This window comes from Ascaphus truei, chromosome 19, assembly GCF_040206685.1.
Source record: "Ascaphus truei isolate aAscTru1 chromosome 19, aAscTru1.hap1, whole genome shotgun sequence".
NCBI lineage: Eukaryota > Metazoa > Chordata > Amphibia > Anura > Ascaphidae > Ascaphus > Ascaphus truei.
This window is the reverse complement of record NC_134501.1, coordinates 18,281,696-18,303,896: the sequence shown is the minus strand read 5'-3', so window position 1 is coordinate 18,303,896 and position 22,201 is coordinate 18,281,696.

Here is a 22,201-nt window from a genome sequence, read left to right as displayed (position 1 = left end):
GTAAGAAACTGTTTTTTTTGTTTTTTTAAATATGTTGATATTTATTAAATATGATAATTGAGTATTTCTCTCAATAACAATGAGAGACGCATATATACTGATTTTCAGTCATATAGGTAAGAACAGATATTTGAATAAAAATAGTAATAAAAATGTGCAGAATTTGGAATATGAATTTCTTGAGAATCACATTTAAAGTAGAAGAAAAAAAGGGACTTATTAAGAAATGTACCTGTGTACAATGTGTTATAAAACGGCTTTAGGCATTTGTAAAATTGCACTGTGAATGTGTTATTTTTTAATCCACTCCTGTTTTCCCTTTAGAAGTAAAATAGATGGGTTTTGACCTAGAATACGTCACTTCTACCACTCAATTTACACCTTCAAATTATTATTGTGTTTCCTGATACAGTATACCAAATAGCTGAATTTACAGTTTAAACCACCATGTTATTTAAGGACAAATCTCATTTATCCTGCTGTCTTTACAATAATATAAATATTTTTTTATGGAGGTTCTTCTTTTTGAGATAATACATAATTGCAAATTGCAGCTGACGGTGCCTTTGGGATATTAGGTTTAATATTATAATGTAGTGTAATCACTTCTCACAAGTTTGCGTCATGGGAAATAAGATTTTATGGAGTAGGAAAGGTGGCAATTGTTGAAATACATTTTGTACCAAAATATATTTAAAAAAAATATGTTTTGGAATACAAAACAAATTAATATGTGTTCTATTTACTTCAGAAAGTTCACACATGAAGGGCATAATTTACCTCCAGTGTTTCTTGCTTATGATTTTATTTACTTTGTATCGTTTTAGGTTTTTATGATTATGTGAATGTCAATTGTATGAAAAGGGGGAAGACACAGAACAAAATATCTTCCTAGCAAGAGGAAAAATTAATAGTTTAGGTGTTTACATGTATATCACATAATCCTACTTCCACCAATACCATCTTCCATCTTACCGTGCACCCAAAACTGGAACAACCTACTCTCACATCCACCACCAGTTTAAGTTCTTTCGAAGCTAAGTCTCACATTTTAATCTGGTCTGTAACTGTTTCATAAGCCTATAATATACATCTTCTTTAACTGTGCATGCAATGTATTGTACATAATGTATACCCTGTTCATTTACGTAACTTTATTTGTAACCATGTATTATTTGTCATTTTAACTCTATGCCCAGGACATACATGAAAACGAGAGGTAACTCTCAATGTATTACTTCATGGTAAAACATGTTTTTATAAATAAATAAATCATTTTAAAAACAAAAGGAACATAATCTAAAATAGTAGCTGAGGTTTAAAAAAAACCAATTACTTAATATTAAATACTTAATATTGCTGATACAAAGGAAGGCAAACACAAAACCCTAGTACAACCCAGATTCCCATTAATATGGTGTTAAGATGATATTTTAAACCCACTCTTGTGCTTGCCTTCCCAAAGCTTGTATATAACTAATTTCTTAAGGGCCATGTGTGGGATTTTTTCCCATCAGGCTTCATTTTCCGAGGTAAGATTTATATCACCGTTGCTGGCATAAATTCAATGCTCGCCAAAAATACGTTCCACGTGGGAGTGAAGGACAAAATAATTTTATGGAGAGAAACAAAGGCACCAAGTACTTTCTTTTCACGCAGAATGACTGCACAATAATCACAAGAATTATAATCCTAAACAAGTGTAGCCATTAATTGCTAGGAGGCTTCTATTAATGAAGTCCCACACTAGCTTATTCTAATGCACACTGGTACATGTCATTGAGCTTTGTATCAAAATCCTAGAATGATGGAATAGGCAGTGAACTTTTTCATAGCAGTGCACGATTCAAAATTGCCTTTCATTTAAAAGTGAATTGATATTGTAAAATCGCCTCTGCAAACATTAAGCATGTTTTTCAATGGTTGAACAGTGTGATATTTGAAGCTTTGTAGCCCAATGATAATAGAATGTGCTCCTAAACAGAATTACGCATGTGGGATATTTTCAAGCACAATTCAATTTCCATAGCTAGCGATTTGTTTCGCCAAGTAATTGTTAAAAGAACAAACAATAGAACCAAGGGCACAGTAAGCTTTGCTTTTAGTGTACAGCTGAGAATGATGGCTGCTGGCCATAGTTAACCATCCCCAAACACTCAGCAGGTTTTAACATGGTGATCTCTGTATGTACCTCTCCCTGTGCCACTTCTCTGGCACTCCTTAACAGATGGTGGGTTCGGGTTGGATGCAAGCCGGCTTTGTATCTCTGCGCCTACTAGTAAACAAAATTTACCAGATGTACAATTACAACTTGCAATGAATTCATTATGAGCAGATAAGTGTAATCAATGGCATATTTAAAAGCTGGTGAGCGGTAGATCTGTGTTATGTAGGGAGCTGGGGAGTTGTGGGTTCGCCAATAGCCCCTGTCCTTATTTTCTCTGGTATGTTAGAGTAGTTTATATTACCCAAATAAACAAATATGAAGAATCAAGCTAGAGTTGAGTTATAAGAAGATAAGAGACACAAGACTGGCTGTTTTAGGATCCAGACTACTGCTTTGATTAAATTATTTTTGAATTGCGTGTGTCCAATTTAATTTTTAGATTTATATTTCTTTTTTTGGTATTGTTATATGCATATATTTAACTTTATTACCTATATTGTCTTATCCGTTTTCTGCTTTGGATAAAGTGATAATCAGGCCTCAATATGAAAAGCCGTTAAACATATCTTAACATATGAAACAATGGCATCATTTGCTTGGAGGTAAGTGCCCCCCCCCCCCCTCCCTGAGCTCACCCCTCCCCAACTTTTTAACTTGGGAGGTTCTAGCATTTTGTTGAATGGACAAGACTCACTGTGGTTGCTTCCCCTCAGACAGAGGTAAAAGGAAGGGTTCACAGTGTACTGTAGGACCTGCATTCATTTTGGTTATACCTTGGCGTGGTGTGCAGGCTTACGACGCTTTGTCCAAGGGGTTTAACTAAATAACCAAGTAAATATTATTATTATTATTGAAGTATTTAAAAGAAAGAATATCCGGAGCAGCAACTGAACGGCAGAATCCAATGTAAGCAGCACTCAGGTAAGTTAAAAAAAGGGTTTTATTTGGACAAACAGCAATCTCCATGGACACCTCCTACATGTTTCACACCTGCAAGGCGCTTTTGTTATTAGATAGTGTTGGGGTTCTTTACAATGCATCTGATCCCAGACATGCTATTAGAGAGGGTTGGGGTTCCTTACAATGCATCTGATCCCAGACATGCTATTAGAGAGGGTTGGGGTTCCTTACAATGCATCTGATCCCAGACATGCTATTAGAGAGGGCTGGGGTTTCGCAGAATTTTACAATATAATTATATGGTTCCTTAACCAAAAACAGGTTAAATAATACTGTTTTAATTCACACTTTATTGGGTGGAGGGGGGAGTGTGGCATGGAGTAAACTATGTGTCAGAAGGGGGACCATTTGTCGCAATGATTTTACAAATATCACTGTCCACCTTTTATCACAAAACCTAAAATGCATTTGCAAAACTTTATTTGCATTTTTTTTTAACCAAAATCCATTCCTGCTGAAACAGTTCGCAGATCTTCAAAGACCTAAAAGTTTCCTCCATCAAGTCACTGTTTCACCAATGAATCGCAGCTCAGTCACAACTCACAAGTGACTCACCAGCAAAACCCAGATATAAGGCTCGTAATCATTAATTAAAATGCCTGCAAATTTGAGAGAGAGAATAAAACCTCCAATCAAACCGCACATGGAGACACTTGTGCGGAAAGAGGAAACCTGTGAGATATGCTAATATGAGTCATTAAAATACACTTTGCATATCCATTAGTTTATCTCTCAGGTATCTCGGGTGTACTCCTTTTCGAGCACCAATGTCTCTCCACGTGTTCTCTCAAGTTTTAACTGTCCAAACCACCTCCGAATATCTGTGTCAATCAATATTTGTTCAAGAAGCAGCCGTAGGTTTTGCGGCTGGGATTTTTACACTTTCGCCACTCTCCATCTGCAACTAGAAGAAAGCTTTGAACATCTCTTGCGCACGTATCCTTCCTCTGCTAGAGTAGAATGGAGCCTTCCCATAGAATTTTGCTCGCATTATTTCAGCTTAGTGAACACTATAGGTCACATTTGGTGCTTCAGTAAAATGCACTTTGTTCGCAAAATCAGTTTAATTCCTTTAATCCCATAACTGTTACAGGGACCTGCAAGACATGCTAATGACGTTTCCCTTTTACGTACAGTATATGGAAGTGTTTTTCAAATATATTTCTGTTGTATGTTGGTTAGCCCGGGGGTGTGCAAACGTTTCCCCGTGCACACCCCTGCCTACTCACCTCTGCGCCTCGCGCCCCCCCCCCCCCCGCTCGGTCCAGCGTCAAATGGTGCGTAGGGTCATGTCACATCACGTTGGTAATGTGACGCCACGTGACCCAGCGGTGTCATTTGACGCCGGGTTACCATGACGACATGTCGCTGGAAGGAAAGGTGGTGGTTATAAAGGTCTAGCTTGGTCCCCCGGCATTCAATTTATATGCCTGGGGGTAGAGCGCGGAACCTCTATAACTGCTGCGCCCCCCCCCCCCCCCCAGAAAATCTAGCACCCCTCAGTTTTCAGGCCCCTGGGTTAGCCCATCAAGTTAAAACCTCACAAAACGAATCTGCAACTGTTATGCAACATTGTTCCAGAGTGTCACAAGCAAACACCTTCTTTGCCCTATGAAGTCAGTTGAAGTAAGCCTTTCAATCAGCATTTGGTGCTTGGCAATAACACTGACTTTCTCTCTAACCTTGGGTAAGTTATTTCAGTGTTGGCAATAAATAGTCTGCTCTGTCAGGAGGAGTGCTGTGCCAAAAATGCATTATGGGATCACACAAACATTTTGTAATATAGGATAGAAAAGAAATACTGTGGGTCAGAACATATATTAGGAGATGTTATGCCCCATTAGAATGGGTGTTTTAATACTTATCGTGAGCATAGTTGGTAAGCATATTATAACTGGATGGTTTCAATTTTAACAAGTACCAGCCAAATTGTTGAAATACATTCTGTAGCCTTAATATTGTCACTGATTGCATTCTTAGGCTACGCTTATAGCGACGGGGACGTCATGCTGCGGTCGCAGGAAAAATCAGATTGAGATGACTTCCAGCGATCGCGACCAAGCCGTCGCTCCGTCGCGCTTACTATAAGCACACGTGATGGCGGCAATCTATTTATTTTGACGCGACGTCGCTGGCACTATATGCGCAGCCTTATAATGTGTTGCACCACGGTCTTGCTCACATATGTCAAAGCCCCTTTAATTCATTTGGGGCTGGCTTTACTAAGTAGTGCTGTGCCATATTGCACGTATAACTAGGCTGACTACCATTTAGTTAATCTGGGCTTTAAATCTAGAGGCAGCGCGGGCTGACCATTTAGACGGAGCAGTAAGCCTTTTCCAAACCGTAACCTATACTTCCGTTTCTGGCATCCGGGCGCCATTCATGTGATGAACTTAGGACCGATCACATGACACGTAACCCAACTCCCCCGGCACTGTAAAGGTTAAGATGTTCCAATTACAGTACACATTTGGGGGTTTGTTTACTAAGGTCTGTTGCATGATAACGCACCAGATCCACCACTTAACTGCTGTTGACTTGAATGGGAGTTAAGGATAGTGCATTAGCCCACAATGGACCATAGTGAATCATCCCCTTAGAGAGCCTGTGTAATTATTTCCATGTGCTGGGCAGTAGTACATCATTAGCAGCTTACTAAGCTATAGCAATGTCTCACCCTTGGAAGTATGTTGTCTTCCAAATGCCTTCCTTTATATATACAGAATATTTAAGTCCACACAAAACTGTAACAAAGCACATAAAAGTGCAACTATTTTATGTGAGTCACAGTAATGTTTTTTATTTCATTACAAACTGTAAAGGCACTGTAACATTTCAAATTACACTAAATGTTAAACTAAATGAGTGAATAAGAAAAGATTTAAAATGTAGAGCCTGCTAGAGTGCAATTTTCATATCTATAAACATCTGATATTCATGAATCTATTAGGGATTGGCTAAAAGATTCTACATTTCTTTTTTTTTTATGAAAGTAGCATTTTTTCCATTTAGGGAGAAAAAAAAAAGAAGAAAAGTATATATAAAAAAAAATCCCTCATAGATTCAATTTAATTCAGGATAGCCCATTAAGCAATATACACATAGTGAAGGATTCCCATAAAAAGGTAAATCCACATCTTTATGTCATCCTTGAACTCTCATTCACATGCTATTGGTTTTTTTTTTTTTTTGTCGAAAGAAGCTGGAAGAGTTATTTGGAATTTGCTTAAAAGCAGAAAGGAAAGTTTTAACTGCATTTTTTTACGGAATCATTAAATTCTCACCCAGTCTGTACAAGGTTAGATTGTATTTTTACACGTGCACACTATATTTGCACTCCGGTTTTAGGTGCCTTTTCCTGCTTTTTGACCCCTTTTATAACATACACTGTAATATACTTCGGATTTACATGGCCCTGTGTAAGAATTAAGTTTTACATAGATGGAGTACGGACAACATCTGGAATTGACTTCCCCCCCTTCTCCTTACACTGCAGTGTACACTTGTTCCTTCTATGGGGTGCGTCCTCAAAGCTCCGTTATTAACTTAACAAGAAGCTAACCAGTTTTTTCGCATTAAGTGCTAACGGGGATCTTCAAAGCTCCGAAACGATGCATTAAGTCAGCGGTGTGCAAACTGGGGGGGGGGGTGTCCCCCAGAGTGTCCTGAGACTGACTGCGAGGGGCACAGGGTTTACAGAGGCCCTGCGCGCTTCCCAAAGGCACCTAAATTAAGTGCTGGGGAAGCGGCAAAGGCCTCTGTAAACCTCAATTACCTTGGCTCCGGCGGCTTCTTAGACGCGTCGTCATGGCAACATGGCATCAAATGACGCCGCGAGGTTATGTGATGTCACATTGCCATGGCAACGGGACGTCATGACGCTGGAGCCAAAGTAAGGGGGGGGGGGGCGCAGAGAGAGGGGATCTGCCGGCAGGGGGGCGGGGGCGCAGGGAAAAAAGTTTGCGCTCCCCTGCATTAGGTGCTGTTTTGAGCCGTACCTTGCATTAATATAACGAACGCTAATGCTAATTATATGCAAAGGAGGCATTCCCTGTCACAGCGCATATCCACAGATCTATGTTATAGTTACCGCAGGTATTTAACATAACGTTAGGTCAGAGCTAAATGGGGCATTACTCCCACCCACACCCTGAAATAAGTCTTGTACAGGGTCTGGATAAGTGTCACACCACAGCTAGGTATGATCGAACTATCATATTGTTATATACAGGGCTGTTTTCCTCTCCTGACTTCTCTTTTTTCTTAAACACCTATTCAGGGTTCTCCATGCCATGTTATTTGAAGCTAACGCAAGGCAGTGCTAACTTCACCTGGCGTTAAGGCTCTGCTAATGAGGTCACTAATCGCTGTTGTTTTTGCATATATTTTACTTTGTGGATACCCATTAAACTCTGGGAAACTAACGGATGTTATCTATTTAGCTAACATTAAATTAGTAGACCCGATTTTACGGACTTCTGTGTACAATACGCACCCCATGTGCAATACCTAGCAGTTTGGGAGCTCAACACCTTGACATTTTCCAGAAATATCTCTATTTTGGAGTTTAATTCTATTGTTTTGACACCTGAAGACAAAATACAGTAGAAAACAGGAAAGGCACTTGTTTGGGTCTGTTCATTCAGTCATAATAATGATTAATGAAATGGCACAGCTATTCATTTTGTCCTCCATGAAAAAGCAAAGAGAAAGGAAGGAACCTCCCCAATAGCTAAAAATCACTCCAGTGATTTTGGATTTGTGAAGTTATCCAAGGACATACAGGATAAGAACATTACTTCATGTCAAGTAGAGCAAGTATTATATTTTGGGTTAGCGACATTTTAAAACTATTATTTTGCTGCTATTTCAAGATTTTCATGTTCCTAACTGTACCATAATTAGTAAGTACGTGCTGTTTCTATAGGTACCAAGTTGCCTTGTCATAAAACAATTTTGCTAATGTCAGAGTATTATTTAGCACTTTCTTGCCATTTTATAAATACACGCACACACAATAGGCAACATACTGAGAGAAGCAAAATGAACATGTACTGTAGCACAAATTGAATGAAAGATTATATACTGTTGTCCGTTATCGGTCCATCCAACACTGGCTTTTCTTGAGCTGGTGACACATTTTGCAACATCAATCTGTTAAATAAAATTGGCACACTTTTTTGCAGTGTTATTTATTATATTGTGGGATCTCAACATGTTACAAATAGGAGTTCCTATAAAGTCGTACCACGGTCCTCTTCAACTTCAAGCTGCTTGGTGGAGGGCGGAAATAAAGAGAAAACATGTATTACCTCAGTCTCCCTTTGGCTGGAGCGAGATCCCTAGGAAGTGGTTGCAGAGAGGTTATCCTGCCGTGTGTTCGGGTGTCCGGAGAGTATTGTGTCCACACTGAGCCCCTGTTGCCACTTCTTGCGGTTAGTTTCGTTCCCCTCAATTGGGTTTGTTCTTCTAGGAGTTATTAGACATCCTCAGTGGTTGTATTTTTAACTCATCTAGTTTTTTACTTCACTGAAGTTATGTTGGTTTAGCATTTATAGGGTGTGATTTACCATACATAGTACATGCTTCATATCTGTATTTTTATGTGTTGTGTTTTGTACATTTTATTTATTGATTTTTGTCTTTTGGTCACAGTGATCTTTATTAAATTTCATTCAATTTTATGATACACCTTTTACTAATCTGTGGTGTACTTGTGTGTGTTTGTTTTGTTTTACCTCAAACTAAGGGGAATAAAGTAGAGGTATACAAATACACTGTGATACATTTAAACAAACAAAATAAAGATATACACACACAAAATGTTGGTAATGGAAATTATATTACTTTCTTAAAGTGGTACGGAGCAGAATAAGGTTAAAAAGCATTGCTTAAGGTTAGCGTGTCACTGCCTACATATACTGTACTGATGTCTCCTCCTGCATGTCTCACTGCTACCTGAAGCTAAACATGTCCAAAATAGAATTAATATTCTTTCCCCCATCCACTGTCACCACTACACCAACACACTCCCTCACTGTCAATAACACCCCAATCTCCTCAATACCTCAAGCCCGCTTTTTAGGGGTCATCTTTGACTCTGATCTCTCCTCTATTCCTCACATTCAGTCCCTCACAAAGTCTTGCCGTCTCCACCTATGAAATAAATATCTCCAAGATACGCTCTTTTCTCACTCATGAGGCAACCAAAATCCTAATCCACTCACTCATCATGTCCCACCTCGATTACTGCAACCTTCTCCTAGTTGGCATTCCCATTGTCCGCTTCTCCCAACTCCAATCCATCCAAAATGCTGCTGCCAGACTCATCTACCTCACTTACTGCTCCACTTCTACTGCTCCACGTCGCATATCCCTACACTAATGCATCTAGAATTACATTTAAACCTTAGCAATGACTTACAAAGGTTTCAACTACACTTACCCCCACCCCTTACATCTCAGCCCTCATCCACAAACACATATCTTCAGTACACACCCCCTACACTCTGCACACAACATCCGCCTTTCCTTCCACCTTATTACCTCCTCTCATTCACACCTGCAAAATTTCCCCGTGCTGCCCCCTCTCTCTGGAATTCCCTGCCACGCACCCTCAGACCCTCCCCCTTCTTTCAAATGTTTAAAAACTCCCTGAAAACTCATCTTTTCAAGGAAGCCTACTCCCCACAACTCTAATATCTAACTCCCCTCCCCCTCCAATCCCATTGGGACCAGTTGTGTGGCGAGACCAATCTCCACCCTATGTAACATCCCCCTCCCCCAAAACCTTAATGAAATCAGCTGTCAGAATAGGTCATATTCTAACCTGAGCCACACCTTATCCTACAATAAGCAGCCACCTTACCTTCTTGTTTCAACATTGTCCCTCATTCCCTCTACATTGTAAGCTCTCACGAGCAGTGTCCTCCTTACCTCTCTATCTGTTTGTGCGTGTTTAGCCTCACTTGTATGTAACTGTTTATGTAATATACAGTTACTCTGTATCCCATTGCACCACGCTGCGGAATATGCTGGCGCTTCACAAATACATTATAATAATACCTTGAAAAGTGTAATGTCAAAACATTGATGACGGCTTTGTTAAAGGAACTGATGGTTGGCCAGACAAATTAATTTTTAAATGAGATTTGAGTAACTTGGAAAAGCAGTACTGCCCATGTATTCTGTGAATTGAACTTGAATTTGAGGATAAGCAATTATCTACTGTAATTGTCATTTTGTTCAGACTAGTATACTGGGCCAGGATGAGTGTTAATTAGAGATATAGCGGGTGCATGAGTTTTTCCATATTATCAATAGTTTCCCTCAAAATATCTGAAACATTTAAGATATACTGTATGTGTAAAAAAATATATATATATATATATGTGTGAAACAGAAAATAAAGTGCACACACTCCTAATGCGTAAATAGAGTTCATCATAAGCAATTTAATAAAAATAAGGACAACCTAAGTCCGCTAGCATTAAAAAAAAGTACAATAAAAAACAGAAAACGTTTCATTCAGTGGAGAGAGGTGAATGTCAGCCTTGAGGGCTAATTGAGTCTCTGAAGTGAATGTTCTAATTCATGAATTAGTGACTAGTGTCAACATTCCATAGAATTGTATTAACCAATAGGGTCCTACAAAATCCTCGTATAGTGTGCGGGTTATGATAAATGTATATCCACTCCAGCAGCTATTGCGTTCCAAGTATGGACTTTTGTCCAATATGTCTGGTCCTTCAAGGGTTAATGGTGCAACAATTTGGGTTTAAAAATACAATGTTCTGGGTTTATGACAGGTCAAGACCTTTCTTGGGTCTGTGCGGGGGGAAGGGGTCTGTGCGTTGGGGGGGGGGGGGGGCTTCAAAGAAAATTTAATTGGGGGGGCTTTCAAGGATGTCCCACTAAACGTGATATATGTTTTGTTGAGAATGTCGTAAACGCTAACCAGTTTCTATTCTGCCAGCTTCAAAGAAGCCTCAATGTTCGTGAATAATTACTGGTACATTCCAGAGAGAGGTGACACACAGTTTATGTTTTCATTGAAGGACTTTATTAAAAATTGAGAATATCATGTCCATGTGACATCATCTACTGTACATACTAAGAGTTACAGATCTGTAATCGTGTCACAGAGTGGCATATAACAAGACCACACACAGCACGGGTAAGAGGTGCCAAGGACAGATATCCATTTATCACTCAAATTTAGGATTAGGTGTCTGCCATGACGCCTGGATCTATTGATGTGACTCACGTATGTGTCAGTATTAGAGGTGGGAAGTTATGAGTGCGGTTATATACTGAGGCCAACGTCATTTGTAGCAGTTTTCTTTATTTTTACATACAATTGTCAATCTCACATCTCACATCTGATTTATGACAGGGTGATTTTATGTTGTTTCAATGGGGGAAAAAAAGAATACATAAGATTTAGCAAATATTATGAAAATTAGATTTTAACAGAGGTATGTTTTGGACCAAACACGTGAATTCTCATTTCTGCGCAGTTATCACTCTGGGAGAAAATCTTGACATATGGTACAAACGCAGGGGCCGTTATTCGAACAATTCACGGAGCCGTTTTCGTGAACTCTGCTGTATTCCACGCGGCATTCACTCGTTATTCTTCCGTGAATGCTGCCGTGAATGCCGCCAATCCCACCAGTCACACCTATCCCAATCCAGCAATGTGCCAGCACTAGTAAATACACGTCTTAACGCGGGAAAGTTTGAAGACCTGGGTATGCCCATGAATACAAATCGTGAAATGTTCGGATAACGGCCGCTGCCTCTGTAATGTACTGTGTAGGGATTTCAATTTTATGTTTTATCCTGTGATTTAAAAAAAAAAAAAAAAAACTGCATTTACTGTGATTGTATCTTTTTGTAGTCCTTTTTCTGTAATCCATGCACTGTATTTTTATATATATATTAAGACATTTAAAATGTGCTGCTTTGGGGGTCTGACTGAACTGTTGCACGCTCTGGAGAGAGTGCTTACTTTTTCTGACAGATTTTGCTACAACAGATTTTTGTGTGTTAAGTGCATAGGTTTTTCTATTCTAATCAGGGGCCTGAGACCCTGGCAGATATAAATTGTCCATCATTAATTTGCATAATTTCTTAGGAGGTGGAAGCGTATAGATATGATTGCAATTGAGTAAGGGTTTAATATTAACTCATTGAAGGTACCTCTGAGGAGGGGAATGGTGAGTTGGCTAGAGTAGCCGTGTGTATTGACCTGGTTGCATTTCTAAGTCACGTGCTCACTTGTGTGCTGTTCGTTACAGGTGGTACAGTATATGGGGACGGATTTAGGGGAGCTATTGTTCATTTGAAGGACCTTTGTGAAGGTGAAATGTGGGGCAGCTTGTGAGCTGGGAATTAACCCTTGTTCCATATGCAGGTCACGTTCTCACAGGTGTGCCATATGTGACACTATATCATTTTAAATTTGAACTTATGGCACAGTACAGAACAGAATATGATGAACTTGGAAACCCTCCAACTTAATTTAACCTGTTTTATTTATGACCTACAATGAAAGTCCTACCCTCGCTAAAGTGTTTGAATGTCACCATGGAAATAACTTGGCGATACTGTAGTTCTACTTTGTTGCGCCGATGCTGACCATAGAAAGACATTTTTATCAAGCTGAAAGTAAAAGGTAAAAGCCACTGCAAATGTAGCACTGCTTCAAGATATTATAGCAATGCGGATAAAAATGATGGTGAAAGCCCTTACCATTGTATCTTTCTCTTTACCTGTTTTAATGTATGTTTCATAATTTATGGTGTTGAAAACAATACAGAATTCTAAAATGACAAATAGGCTGATCCTAAATATACTGCTGGTTTGTACTTCTCTTGGGCTTCTGCATATACTGTTTATTCATGATTTGGTATTTTACTGCACTAAACAAACCAATACTCGAGTTTTTTTAAATAATCTCTTTTGACGATGAATGAAAGATCGAGTGGCATATCACCTATTTTTTTGTGAGAGCAGTAATACAAATGGCAGCAGAAAATGGTAGTGTTTGCTAGGACAAGACAACATCTGAGATCAGAAATAGTCTGTATTGCAGCCATGGGGTTAGGGAATAGGTACAGAGTAACATATTTCTGGACTTGGTATGGAATTTTGTCATGAAAATAAATAAATGGATAGGACAAGTTGATATAAAATATTTTAGAGTTTAATATCACATTCCTTGATTCTATTATTTAAGGCATGTGCCTCTAGTAAGCAAACTTTTTCACAAAGAACCATCATTACTTTTCCGTGAGCCCCTTCCCTCATTGTTTATTGAAATGATCACTACACTCTTGTATACCTTTTCATCCCTTGTGTTGTAATGATGATGTTTGAACAATTTCTGAAATATTCTAGGCTTCTTGGAATTAATTGACCACAAAAAAGTTTGAGTGTTGTACACTGAAGGGAAAAAAATAGCCTTGCCGTAAGCTGATAAAAGGTTGTAAAGCATGGCTAAAATATATATAACTAGTTGATATACCCAGGGTTGCCCGGGATTGAATGGTCCCGCTCCCCCTCTCTGTCCACTCACCCCCTATTTCTGCTCCCCATTGCCCTCTCTCTGTGGGTGGGTGAGTTAGTGACTGGGTGGGTGAGTTAGTGACTGGGCGGGTGAGTTAGTCAGTTAGTGAGTGGGCGGGTGAGTGAGCAGGTGGGTGAGTTAGTGAGGGCGGGTAAGTGAGTTAGTGAGGGGGTCTCTCAGCTAGTGACTGGGTTGGTGGGTGCGTTAGTGAGTGGGTGGGTGAGTTAGTGAGTGGGTAGGTGAGTTAGTGACTGGGTGGGTGGGTGAGTGAGTTAGTGGGTGAGTGAGTTAGTGGGTGGGTGAGTTAGTGACTGGGTGGGTGAGTGAGTGGGTGAGTGAGTTAGTGACTGGGTGAGTTAGTGACTGGTGGGTGGGTGAGTGACTGGGTGGGTGAGTGAGTTAGTGACTGGGTGGGTGAGTGAGTTAGTGACTGGGTGGGTGAGTGAGTTAGTGACTGGGTGGGTGAGTTAGTGACTGGGTGGGTGAGTTAGTGACTGGGTGGGTGGGTGAGTTAGTGGATGGGTGAGTTAGTGGGTGGGTGAGTAAGTTAGTGACTGGGTGGGTGAGTGAGTTAGTGACTGGGTGGGTGGGTGAGTTAGTGACTGGGTGGGTGGGTGAGTGAGTTAGTGACTGGGTGGGTGAGTGAGTTAGTGACTGGGAGGGTGGGTGAGTTAGTGACTGGATGGGTGAGTGAGTTAGTGACTGGGTGAGTGGGTGAGTTAGTGACTGTGTGGGTGAGTGAGTTAGTGACTGGGTGGGTGGGTGAGTTAGTGACTGGGTGGGTGGGTGAGTTAGTGACTGTGTGGGTGGGTGAGTTAGGGACTGGATGGGTGGGTGAGTGAGTTAGTGACTGGGTGGGTGAGTGAGTTAGTGACTGGGTTGGTGGGTGAGTGAGGTAGTGACTGGGTGGGTGAGTTAGTGACTGGGTGGGTGAGTTAGTGACTTGGTGGGTGAGTTAGTGACTGGGTGAGTTAGTGACTGGGTGAGTTAGTGACTGGGTGAGTTAGTGACTGGGTGAGTTAGTGACTGGGTGAGTTAGTGACTGGGTGAGTTAGTGACTGGGTGAGTTAGTGACTGGGTGGGTGAGTTAGTGACTGGGTGGGTGAGTTAGTGACTGGGTGGGTGAGTTAGTGACTGGGTGGGTGAGTTAGTGACTGGGTGGGTGAGTTAGTGACTGGTGGGTGAGTTAGTGACTGGGTGGGTGAGTTAGTGACAGGGTGGGTGAGTTAGTGACTGGGTGGGTGAGTTAGTGATTGGGTGGGTGAGTTAGTGACTGGGTGGGTGAGTTAGTGACTGGGTGGATGAGTTAGTGACAGGGTGGGTGAGTTAGTGACTGGGTGGGTGGGTGAGTTAGTGACTGGGTGGGTGAGTTAGTGGGGGGGGAGGCACGGGTTTCGGCACGGGGGGTGGTGGGAGGCACGGGGAGTGGGAGGCACGGGGTGGGGGAGGCATGGGTTTCGGCATGGGGGGGGGTGAGGCACAGGGGGGGGGGAAGTGAGGACAGTCAGCCCCGCTGTGGCCGCCACTGCTCTGCTCCCCCCGCCGGCATGTTAAGGGCGCGGCGAGGGTGAAGTGCGCGCTCCGAGGTGTGTTTCAGGCGGTAAGGAGGCGGGAGAGGGTGGTGCGGCTGTGGCGCCCCTGAGGTCTCTGAGGTGAAGGGAGCAGTGGCGGTGCCCAGTGGCAGGGAGGCAGCCACCATGATGGGGCAGAAGGGGGACAACCACCCCCCCTGGGGGCAGCGCAACTCCCCGGCAGTGACGGGCCAAATGACACACACACACACACCACCCCCCCTTACCTCTACTTCCGGGCGCCGCCATCTTAGGCACTTGGCTCCGCGAGGGAGGAAGGGGGTCCTTTCGGGCGCCGCCATCTTGGGCGCCGCGTGGCAGCTGCAGCCTGCCTGTTCCCCCGCCGGGGAGGTGATGTGAGTGGAGCGCCGCCGGGGAGGTGATGTGAGTGGAGCGCCGCCGGGGAGGTGATGTGAGTGGAGCGCCGCCGGGGAGGTGATGTGATTGGAGCGCCGTCGGGGAGGTGATGTGAGTGGAGCGCCGCCGGGGAGGAAGGGGAGGAGGTGAGTTGGAGCGCCGGGGAGTGAGGGAGGTGAGTTGGATCGCCAGGGAGGTAGGTGTGTGTGTGTGTGTGTGTGTGTGTGTTTGTGTGTGTGTTGCCGAGGGAGAAGACAGTGGCAGTTGGGTGACGTCAGACCCACAATCTGATTGGCCAGAGGCTGAGGACCAATCAGATTCACCACAGCTAGTACCAATCATTCGATTTTATATATTAAGATGTGCTTCCATCTTATCCATCAAATGCACAGTTATTTGCCTTAAAGGCACAGACGTTTGAGTGGTATGAAAATTTAATTGCTCTTAGTCAACACTACAACATTACCTATTATGTTATACATGATAATCAATGAATTTGCGTCTTGATTTGCCATTATCAAAAAGTATTCTTTAATAGATTTATCTTACAAGCTGCTTAACATCAATGTATAAATATCATTCAGCCATGGAAGACCATGTTTGAATGAACCGACAGATGTAGCCAACGTTTTTATAGCCGTTAACGTGTCAATGATGTAAATAAAAAAAAACGCTTTAAATAACGCACATAATTTCGCTCTCATGAACATCTGACTCAAGGCTGATTTGCTGAATGATGCACCAGCTTTGAAGCAGAGCGTTGCGTTGGCGGGTGTAATAACATCACGGGCATAGCTACACACATACAGTACGATTTGTGTATTTGTCATTAGGGTTATTGTCCAGCCACATCTGTGGAACTGGAGGGAAATAAAAAGGAAATGGTGTTCACAATGTTTGATAAGAACAATGTACAGTCATTTCTGTGGCACTGTAAACGACCTGTTTGGGGATTTTGAACCAACATGATGATATTTTACAAAATAGGACTCATTCTAATTATGTACTAGATCAGGGATGGCCGACACCAGTCCTCAAAGTTCACCAACAGGCCAGGTATTAGGGATATCCCTGCTTCAGCACGGGTGGCTCATTCAGTGGCTGCCATCCTGACTGTGCCACTGGTTGAGCAACCTGTGCTGAAGCAGGGATATCCTTAAAACCTGACCTGTTGGTGGCCCTTGAGTTAGCCATCTCAGACTAGATAATGCATAATATTGGACAATTATGCTTGTTGTATAGTTTTTGCTTTTACAGCTTTCATAAATACAACCCACAGAGGGGAGTCTGTACATGTCTCAGATGTAGTTCCATTCTCATTGGGAGCTTCAGTTACACATATTAAGATACTGTGCTCAATTTTATTTATTTATAAAATATTTTACCAGAAGTAACACATTGAGAGTTACCGCTCGTTTTCAAGTATGTCCTGGGCACAGAGTAAAACAAATAATACATGGTTACAAGTACAGTTACATAAATGAACAGGGTATACATTATATACAAGACATTGCATGCACAGTTAAAAAAATATATATTATAGGCGAATGAAACAGTTACGAACCAGATTAAAATTTGAGACATCCTTAGATTTGAAAGAACTTAAACTGGTGGTGGATGTGAGAGTCTCCGGTAGGTTGTTCCAGTTTTGGGGTGCACGGTAAGAGAAGGAGGAACGGCCGGATACTTTGTTGAGCCTTGGGACCATGAACATGAAATTGTTGTTTGACATTGGTCAGCACTGTCTATAGTCTCAGTGTAGTTTGATACAATGCAATTAGTTAGGCAGTTTGCATCAGCATCTGAAGATAGGCTTTTTTTTTCAGGACATTTTAGGGAATTCTATAATAAGCCTGTAATTTAAAAACAAAATTATTCATGGTAAGCGATTTTACATGCAGAAAACACAATGAGTTATGATGTAATAAGACATTATCTTGGAATAGAGACACAGTATGGAGGTGCCAAGGTTCACTTAGCAAACATTTTAGTGGCTTTTTAAAATTCTCCTAAAATTGCACGCAGTGAATTCCAACCACTGAATGAGAGAGTGATGCTGCACATTTTTATTTTAAACGTATAAGATTCGTGCAGTGCAGAAATGGACAATACAATATTTGTCTATTAATATATCTCTTATTGAAGTGTTTGTCAAATCTCTGCTCAGGAAACCTTTATCTAGGCCATGTTTTAGGGATGACCAGATAATCCCACATTGACATATAACTTAAAGCAGCAGTCCAAGCTGCCATTTTTTTTTTTTTTTTTACATTTTTTTTTCCCCTGTAATATCAGCACTAATAGAATCCAGGCAATGATAAATAATTAGCTAAGTTGCCGATCGATCCGTTCTCCTGTGATCGATCGGCAAGGATTCGGCCCAGGGGTTCACTAAATGGATGTCAGTGCAGCAAAAGAGGACAAGAGATGCAAAGTTCTGTGGGGAAGATCATGTGACCAGGCAGTCACTAGATACAATTGGTGCACTGCTAGAGAGATGGCAGGGCTCTATAAGGGGTGGACCAGAGCCTGTCTCAGAAGAGGAAGGGGATGTGACTTTAGAAATGGTTGCTATAGAAACAAAAAATGTTTGTTACTTTATAATATGTACATTAAAAATGTAATTCAGAGTTGTAGTTTAAAAAAAAATGCTACAAGAATTTTCTCATAGTACAGAATTCATTTATTTAAAAAAAAAAAAACACACGTAGGATATTGCTTGGTCTGCAGCTTTAAAGCGGTAATACAGTTTGCGTTATTTTTCTGTTTGTTTTGTTTTTGTTTTAATAGACGTTGTTTAACTTTAAGGAAATATAATTACCTAAGCTGTTGAACGATCCGTTCCCTCAGTGATTGATCGGCAAATATCCCGCTTCCCAGGGCACCCAATATTTAAAAAGAGGAAGTGCTGTGCCTTTGTAAATGGTTGCTATAGCAACCCAAGGAAGCGGAATACTTTAAAACTCAGTTAAAATTAGCCCGTATGGCAATTAGAATGGGATAAAAGTTGACATCCGCTGCCATGCAATTGTTTTTATCATAAATTATTTTGTCTGCTGTTGCTCTTAAAAATAAAATAATACAAAGAGAGGCACAACTTATTGACAATACAATGTGGATATTTACCATTTTGTCACCATATACAGTCTGTCAATATAATGCACATTAGGGCACTTATTAATTCATAGCTGATTTGGCAAAAAAATCAGCTGAGCTTGGAAAACTCCCAAGAAATGACCCACTGCCGTAGCTGGGGAATACAGCCAGACACAGCAATTACTGGCACGAAACAATAGGTGTTAGTGATCCGTGCTTGAAATTAAGAGCTTCAGAATTCAACTTACTATGACTAGATACATTTAAAGGGCCATGAAAATATACTGTTTTATAGGATATAAGAGAAAGATGTAAATGTAAAAAATGTCTGGTCTGAGACTAAATATTGTTAGGCAAATTTTAACTTGACTAAAATGGAATTTATTTCAACATAATTATCTCAGTTGGAATTACTAGTTATGATAGCGAGAAATTCTATTCACTTAGGCTGCGCTTATGGCGACGGGGATGCGACGTCGCCCGGAAAAAAAATGCATTGCCTCTGCCGCGTGCGCTTATAGCGCGCGCAATGGCAACAATGCGACGGAGCGACGTCGCCATCGCGAAAACTGGTAGCCGGCAAAATTAGATTTTTCAAGGGCTGTCGCCTCATGTGACAGCCCTTGAACCAATCAAATGTCGGGAAACCCGCGCCGCCGCCCGGCAAATATAACTTTGCCTGTCACAGCCTAGACTGCTAAGGACTTAGGTGACAGGAGGGAAAAGAGAGGCAGGGTGGACTAACCATGTTACATATATATATATATATATATATATATATATATATATATATATATACACACACAGTGGTTGACAAATCACCAAAAAATCTACTCGCCACACAAAAAAATCTACTCGCCACCTAGTACCAAACGTGTGCTGCTTGGGCCAATATTTACTCGCCCGGGGGTTAAATCCACTCGCCCGGGGCGAGCAAATGTATAGGTTTGTCGAACAGTGTGTATATATATATATATATATATATATATATATATATATATATATATATATACAGTGTTCGACAAACCTATACATTTGCTCGCCCCGGGCGAGTGGATTTAACCCCCGGGCGAGTAAATATTGGCCCAAGCAGCACACGTTTGGTACAATAGGTGGCGAGTAGATTTTTTTGTGTGGCGAGTAGATTTTTTGGTGATTTGTCAACCACTGTATATATATATATATATATATATATATATTTCAGTGTGCATTTAAATCATATAAATTAAAAATCAACCCTACATTTCGTGATTTAAGAGACCACATTAAGAAATGTTACAGATCTATGGATCAATGTAGAGGAAAGTGTGTTGAGATGGACTACTCTGTTTTTTGCAGAGCAGCAGCATAAATAAAAACAGTTTATTTCATCTGACGCAGGGACGCAGAATGTGATACATCACATTATAATCTGTGCACCATGTAACGCCCCCCAACTCCTCCTACTGACTCTCCCCAAGGTGCAAGTTGGGACAGATGGGGCAAAATAGGAGCGACATACTTTGAGACATTGGTGCAGAGTGAAAATGCCTCGTTTTTTGCTCCAAAATTATGTTGATGCATAGACCCCACAGCATTTAGTAAAATCAAAACTTGTAATATTTTAATAGTGACGTTTCTGAAATAAAGTAAAATAATAAGATGTTCCTTGTGCTGTGTAGACACGGCCTTTCTCTTTTACACTCTTGCAGACTCCTGCTCATTGCATTTGATATCAGTATTAAGCTGTTAATATTTGTAACTATATTATGTTTTTACCGCACTGTATTTCACCCCCTGCTCGGTGAAATATAAAAGAAAAGGAACAGAATAGAGTTGCATATGTGGGATGAAGTTAAATGTTCTGTAACTACAGTAGAATTCATGCAGTACAGGATTTCATTTTGAATTGTAATTAAATTCTGTTTCAAAGAGCGGATTTTGGAGACTAGCAAAGGAAAGATCAATGCAACTTATCCTCTTTAAAGGGAGCTACAAAATTTTATATCATTATTCAAAATTCACTTGGTGAACAGGACTGATAAAAGTTATTCAAGAGGCATCCGCTCCGCTGTTGTTATAATGCTATGTAACATAATGTTTTGTATGAGTATTGGTGAAAGATTGCACTTCAGGGGGTTTAGGATTCATCCACTTTTGCATTATCAGACCAGGTGAGCATGCCGCGAAGACAGTGCCACTGATTGAGCCACCTGTGCTGAAGCAGGGATATCCTGAAAACCTGACCTGTTGGTGGCTGGTGAGGACTGGAGTTGAAAAAACGAAAAATGGATGAGTGCTGCACACCAAATAAAGCAACTAGCAAATAAAATAGATACAGCTACCGGTGCTCCTATCAATGAACGAAAGGCTGCACCCAATCCCAGGTACAAGATGAAAGATGGATGACAGGGTACACGGATTTGAAAATAACAAAAGTATTTATTTAAAGCTAACACAGCGTTTCAACCTAGCTGGTCTTTGTCAAGTGTAAGTGGCTTGACAAAGACCAGCTAGGTCGAAACGTTATGTTAGCTTTAAATAAATACTTTTGTTATTTTCAAATCTGTGTGCCCTGTCTTCTATCTTTCATCTTGAGGACTGGAGTTGGCAACCCCTGACAAACACTGGGGTTGTTTTAAAGCCTATTTTTAGATGGGAAAATCAATATGTAAAAGGTTGGTCTACAGCCAACAAAAAGAAGGCCTAGTATCAACCAGATTGTATTACCTGGTCTGCCACACAATACTACAGCATAGTCCCTTATATGTGTAACCTATTGAAAGACATGCAACACTTTTACTCACGCTATCATTTTAGGGGAGATCAATATAATCACCATTGGGTTCCGCTTGCAGACACTTTAATTTAATGTACAGTGCCCGTTTTTCTTTTCATCTCATAAGATCCGTATATTCTGACGTTTTGCTGTATTTGATATTCATGGAAGCACCAGCCTCAAATCTGCGTTACATTGGTCTACTTTGCAGTTACGTGCATGTGTTAGAAATACCCCCCAGAATGCAATGTTAATGTCACGGGTGACCAGGTTATTATCACCTTTTTACCGGGATCATTCATTGAGCAAAACAAGGTAATGAAATGAATTATAATTTATTCAGCATAATTCGCTTACACACAATGATAAACAAAATATAGACAAAAAGACACACTTACTTTGGGACTGGGGTCGAAAACTAGCCTTTCCTAGGTGCAGGGAACTCTTTGGGAGAGTTTTACCCTGAACGGGACTTAGCCCGGAATCTCCTGGAACCCAAATTGGCATAAAGTTCCATACGCCCCCGCTACGTTCTCTTCTGAGAACTTGGTCCCTTCTGGCCGCGAGTTACTCCAAATCTCCTGGAACTCAAATCGGCATAAAATCCCAGCCGCGTCCACTACGATTGTTTCTGAGAATTTGGGCGCAAAAGTCGGGACTTTTGGACTCTGGCAGGCAGGCTTTTCAGGCTTGAAATCGAAGCCGGTTGCTCTTCT